General features: G+C 33.7%; 1 pseudogene; it reads right to left on the reverse strand.

Annotated features, from left to right (window-relative positions):
• Positions 1-1722: 1722 nt before the first annotated feature.
• On the reverse strand, positions 1723-1819 carry LOC122127462 (annotated as a pseudogene).
• Between the last annotated feature and the right edge of the window lie 5046 nt (positions 1820-6865).

The raw sequence follows: 6865 nt of genomic DNA on the forward strand, positions 1-6865 counted from the left end.
CTCAAAAGGCCACTCATGTGAATAGTAGGGATGATGATGAGTATACCCCTCTTCAAGAAGCCTACAGTGGACACTTAGACATTATCAGTGAGTTGATGTCTCAAGCGGCACATGCAATAACTGTATATAACTGGACACCCCTGCACAGTGCATATACGTGGAATAATACCAGAGTGGCTTCTTTCTTACTTCATCATGATACAGCTACCAATGCCCAAACTAAAGGACTCATTTTTTAAAAAAATTTGTTTTTGGGTCTGGTAGTGGGGCCTGAACTCTGGGCCTGGACGCTGTCCCTCAGCTCTTCAGCTCAAGGCTAGCACTCTACCTCTTGAGCCACAGCACCACTTCTGGCTTTTTTTTTCCTGCTTATGTGGTGCTGAGGAATTGAACCTAGGGCCTCATGCATGCAAGGCAAGCGCTCTACCACTGAGCCATATTCCCAGCCCAAATATTTTTGTTTGTTTGTTTTTTGTTGTTGTTGTGTTTTTTTTTCGGTTGTGGGGCTTGAGCTCTGGGCTTGGGTGCTGTCGCTGTGCTCTTCAGCTCAAGGCGAGAGCTCTACTGCTTGAGCCACAGTGCCACTTCCCCAAACTAAAGAATTTTTTGACACCTTTACATCTTGCTGCTGAGAATTGAGATAACAAAGATACGCTGGATCACCTTCTGTTGAACCATTATATAAAACTAGGCCTGAAGAACAACATAGAAGAAACTGTATTTGATATTGCCAAAAGGATAACTATGTATCACTACCTCTATGAAGTTGTGATAGGCTATACAAATTGTTCACTGAAGTCCTAATGGTCGGGTTAAGTTTCTTCAATTTCAAAAATGCAAGTCCATCTTTTGTGTCCCTACAAAATATTTTCACAATCCAAATAAGAGCAATATATATATTTTTTGGTCGGTCATGGGGCTTGAACTCTGGGCCTGGGAGCTATCCCTGTGCTCTTCAGCTCAAGGTTAGTTTTCTACCACTTGAGACACAGCTCCACTTCCAGTTTTCTAGTGGTTTATTTGAGATAAGTGTACCACAGACTTTCCTTCCCAGGCTGGCTTTGAACCATGATCCTCAGATCTCAGCCTCCTGTGTAGCTAGGATTATAGGCATGAGCCACCAATGCCTGGCAGCACCAGTATTTTACTGTAAAAATTCATGGATTCCGCGGAATTCTTCCAAGTGAATTCCCTGCCTTGGATGTCAAAATGTATTCAATAGTTTTTGTATACATGTATAATAATTTCTTCAGAGTTTGTGATTTTTTAATCAGAAATAATTTTAATTTATCTGTTGAAATGAGTAGTACAGAAACTAAAATATTTCTTGTGCTTGTCCGAAAAATATATTTTAAAATATTCTATATTCTATGTTTGCAAAATGTTCATAATTTATTTTATTTTCTCCTTGATATACTTTGAATTCTACATTATTTTATCATATATAGGTTCATTAATGTATCCTTTCCAATTGCATTCCATATAGAAACAGTTTGCGTCCTTTTTTTCTAGGACTTAATATTATTTTTATTTGGGATAAAATAACAATGTTGTCTAATTTGAAAATATTTGTAAAGTTTATGCTATGTAAATGCCTTTCTGAGGTGAAGATTTAATACACTGATGTCGAAGTAAATTATATGAATTACGTGTGTTGTTACACTTGTAATTTTGTAATCAAATTTTTAATAACTGTTTTTCATTTCTTGTATCTGAAGAGTGAAAAATATGGAATACTTCTCAAATTTTCATATTATCCTTGTGCAAGTGCCATGTTAATCTCTGTATTGTAATTTGAGTATAAGTGCTGCTGAAGCGTGTAGTATCCTCTAAATTTAAGTAGTTAATCATGCAATCTTTATACAGGTTTATATCTATGGGTGCATACTTGTAACAAGGAAACTTTATTGTTCCTAACAAAGCTATCGATCTTATTTCCCTAAAATTCTGTGAATAGTGGAAAATTTATATTTATCAGTCGATTGCTCACATTTGCAAAATTTTTTTGTCAATGACTATCTTAAGTCTTTTTATATGGAATTTGATCATACTCTCAATTATTTATAGATAGGTCCAAAGGCGATGGCTTTTTCAAATACTTATTTATTCAACTGAATTTGCTTTGCGGACCTAATGTATTCAAAGTAAGCGATGCTTAAGAGCTACTTCTAAACTTCTTAAGCTGACATTTTCCCAAATGAGGTGTTACAGGAACAAATGTCTACCTGAGCCTTTACACTTCTTCCATGTGGGAACAACCCAACCAGAATATCTTACTCTGACAGCGTACATTGTCTTACTAGAAGAAAACTAATCTTGGTTACAAGGGATCATAGAGAGATGAACAGTTCAAACAGAACTGTTCAGACTAGAAGGTATTTTATCAAAATATAATTGTTTATTATACCTTCCATTTCAAAAGTAGCTAATGCCAAGAAGGTGAAAAAATTGTTCGTATGCATGATTACTTAATGTCCTGGCCTGTCTACCATCCAACCAGGCAGGAACTTGCACTACTGCCTTTTTATCACCCAATATTTTCATAGTTGCAGGAGAAATGCGTATGTTTCTCCTCGTTATTAGGCATTAAATTGATAATGTTTTATTCACAGTGTTTCCTCTTGCCTCCATGCTGTAAATCTACAAATGGTAAATCTTTATGTCTAACTCTATCAAACACTGAAGTAGAGATAATGGAATAATACTTTAAAACAGAGTTTCCTTTAGGACAGTAACTACAACAGAACAATACAAAACGTGTGCCTTATAATTATATTATATATAGTTATATATTTTTTATTTATATGTGCTGATTTTATATTTCACACAATGAAACTTACTAGAATTAGTTGATAATTTGACAAATAAATTGATATTTATTCCAATAAATAGGATTGGAATATAAATAATTAGGTTTAAAATATATATTAGACTATAAAAAGTATCAATGCAATGTTTTTAGTATAAACTTGTGATACATTCTAACTGTTCTTTGTCTTCTGAATCCACATGGTAAAAAAAACAATGTTTTCCTCTAATCAATAATGGATTTTATTCTGCTGCTGTTTATTCTTTTAACTCGCTTGTCCTAAACTGTTTTACTCCATATTTCTGAAGCATTCCTACTGATTATACCCAAATTTTGCTAAGATGTCTAAAAAATATTATTCTTCTGCAATACCCATGCATCCTAGGAACCCAGGTCCCAGTTACCTGCATCATCAGATAACAGGGGCAAAACTTCTCACCAAAGCCCATGCAACATATCAACACAAAGTAATCAACACAAAGACCCATCTCAATTTCGCATTTCCTATATTTCAGGGCCCCAATTCCTTGAGATGCAGGAATTAGCAGTAAGCAATTGTGAAATACAAGGCTACTTAAAATGAAGGATGAGATCGCAAAATTTGAGAGAAAGTACTGTAATTTAAACATTCAACTTACAGATGACCAGCCCATATGAGTGAACAAGTTCACAAAGTGTCATAAGATTATTTTTAATACCCCTCACCTATTATTAACGAAAGATTTTATTCCAACATAAGTGGGCCAAAAAATAGTTCCTGGGAGGATAGATCAATAATTGGTCTACCAAAGCCCTGAAATCTTGACTTAGAGCTCAAATGTAATTCAGAAAAACATAGGAAGCACTAAAGAGTGCTTCAAACACTGGGACTTCAGTAAAACATGTTTCTGTGGTATAAAAATATCACTCTCAAACCAATGATAATCTACATTTAATCTCCTGAAAGTGTATTCCTTTTCAAATAAACTTTTTGAAATCACACTCGCCAAAATAACATTTGACAAGTTGGTGATACTTAGTGACATTACAAGTTTTACAAGTATAGGGAGCAAGTTACAATAGAGTTGAATTATTTACACAGCACTGATGCCAAACATATTCAACCATTCCTTAAAGTGTAGAAATAGTACCACCCACAATTTGTGTTTTTCAGTAAGAGCCTTCCAGAAGTGTGTTAAATGGATCAGCCTCCTAAATTTCAAACCCAAACGTTACCTAATAAATTTCATCATTTATTAAGGTAGATTTTTAAAAAATCACAAATAGTTGCCTTATCATATGTTATTTTATGTTTTCCCTCTGTCTAACATAGTAAGAAATATGACTTTAAGTCTTGAATATGGGTACTCATCAGAGATATGACAAACATAATATCTATCTTCTATTTCTATCATATTCCTCTCTAGGAATAAATTCAATTTTCTTCTTTTTCCAAAACTTATGGGTAGTAGAAAATATTATTCCATGTAAAATAAAAGAATCACACCATTGTATAAAGCCATTTATAAAAATTCATAGTTAGGAATACATTCTAAACTATTTTTTAACTTTCTTTTTGACTAAAGATTAATCTTCCAAATGGGTGAGAATAAAATCATGTTTAGGTGCTTCACGTCTCCAGTCTTGCAAATTGTTGCTGCAGATGAATGAATTATGGAAATATAACCTGACATCAGTTGAAGAATATGCAGAATTGAGACTCCATGGAATGTATATAAACCTTTCAAAGTATTAACAGATAGTTTAACAGAATGACTATCAGGAAGTTGAAACCAGAGAGGAATTATAGAAAAGACATAGAATGAATGCAAAATGAACAAGGGGCAAGCACAGTTAGAATACTTAATGCACACATATGATGAAGGAAGTGGTAAATTAGAAATAAATCTTGGAGAAAGGGTTGGTTGAGAATGATGGAAGGAGTGACTCTGATCTAGGATCATTGGACAATTAGATGGATATATTTAATTGTAACACAATTGCACAACCTTTTAAAATTCAGTTAAAAAACACAAGAAACAAAAACACACAAAAATCACAACCAAACAGCAATCTCTAGAGAGTATGAAGATGACCTCTCAAAATTTAAATCAGTTAATGAAGGGCAGTCTTGGGAAAAGCAAACAAAGCTGTTCAAAGAGGGAAGTTTGGGATAGGGGAGAATTTTGAACAGAATTAGATTGTTTAAGGTTATAAATCACCTATATCTGCTGTAAACAGTATCTTTCTTCTACGAGTTTTCTGTCTGAACTGGATAATCCAGTCCTGAGACACACTTGGTAGCTTGTGAGGTAGAATGGAAGAAACAAGATAAGAACCCATTACTCCACTGGAGAGAAAACAGTCCTCTATATTTTCTCTAATCTCTCTTCACTACTCTTTCTTCATACTTTTAAGTCAATTGATTTTGAATTATATTTTTCCTTTTTCTTCTGACAAAGTAATTGGTCAAAATTATTTCATTAAATATTATTTGTCATTTTCTTCTTTCATGCTGTTTAATTGGCCAAGTGAGTCCATTGAACTTCCCTCTTGCATTTGGTTGCCATGAAACAACATCTATGTTAATGAGGAGAACTCTAATGCTAAACTTTGTCTCCAGAAAACCGTCCAAGAGGCTGTGATCACAAATATTTGGCTGTATTTTTTTTCTTTTACCTTGAAAGACTTCTTCTGTCTAAAGTGCCCACAATAAAAAGTACTACATCACTTGTTGGTTCAATCAGAATTGTCTAACCTCAAAAATATATTTTGCTAACAAGATGCTTAGAGGAAACAAAAAAATACTGCACTTTTATGTTCTCTCTTAAGATTCACCTTAGATACCATATCAGGAACAGTGAAGTTATTCTATGCAAAATTATTTCAATAGATTATTTTTCTCTTGGTCTTGCATTTGTTGACCAAGATGTATGGAGGAGAATAGAGTTAAATCACCCATACCTTGGAAGAAAGTGTCTGTTACAAAAGGACAATGCTTCTATGTCCTACTTTTATGTCCTTGTCTTAGCTCTTGCCGAGTTCCAATTAATCACAGCTTCTTGGCTTCAAGTCTAATGAAGCTGAAGAGCCATACAGGCTCCACCACTGCTACATCTTCATTATTTCTCTTTTAAAACTCTTTAAGTTGCCTCATTTGGATGTGGAATTTATTTTCATGTCTTCATTCAATCAGTTCTGCATTATAGTGAGACAAATGGGCTCTGTAAAATCACTTTTGGGAGTAAAAATACTAACACAATTTATATTAAAAAGTTTTGGCCTCCCTTCACTGCAGAAAACAATACACTAAGCTAAGGCTTCTAAGAAAACTTTTTTTTATTAACTTTTCCATTTGCTCAATTCTTTTCTGAACTTTTAGGCATATGTAATAAAAGATGTCTTCACTATCTCATATTAATAAGAATATTATTTTTGTGAGCCTCTTGGAAATGTGAAATCATTGGTTTGAAGTATCCAATCAGATTTTTTTCTGTGTTTCACTGCTTCACTTCCAAAGACATTGTGGAAAGTGTTACAAACAGAAAGGTGTAATCTCAACAACTTCTTTCATTGTGGAGGTCACTTTCTCCCTAAATATTTTGACTCAAATTATCTCTTTCAGAGAATTAATGTTTGATAATTAAAGGTAAATTCACAAATTTTGATGCCTCATTTTTTTAAGAACTTTTAATTTAAATTCCAATACAACCTTGTTTCAAACAGTGAGAATATAGTTCCTGGGTAAGGACAATTCTCAAGGGAACCTACAGGATTTACAGCAAGGTTTCTAAGGTCTGATTGTTTAGTGTGAAAAAGAGCCATCTTCATCCACATTGCTCCCTCTCTACTAAGTCTCCTTGGATTTCTTTGCATGAAAGCCTATTCTTCCAGGCAATTTTAAATTTTCTTAATAGGCTAAGTTGTTAAAAATTTTGAACAATTATATTTTACCTGTCATAACTTTAAAACCCTTGAAAATCCTTTATTAGAACCGCGAATTCACCAATCCTAATTCCACCTTTACCATCAAAATGTTAACATGTTCTTTTCAGCATGTTATCAATGCAACTATTA

Source organism: Dipodomys spectabilis, unplaced genomic scaffold (genome assembly GCF_019054845.1).
Source record: "Dipodomys spectabilis isolate Male_0828 unplaced genomic scaffold, ASM1905484v1 ptg000301l, whole genome shotgun sequence".
Taxonomy (NCBI): Eukaryota; Metazoa; Chordata; class Mammalia; order Rodentia; family Heteromyidae; genus Dipodomys; species Dipodomys spectabilis.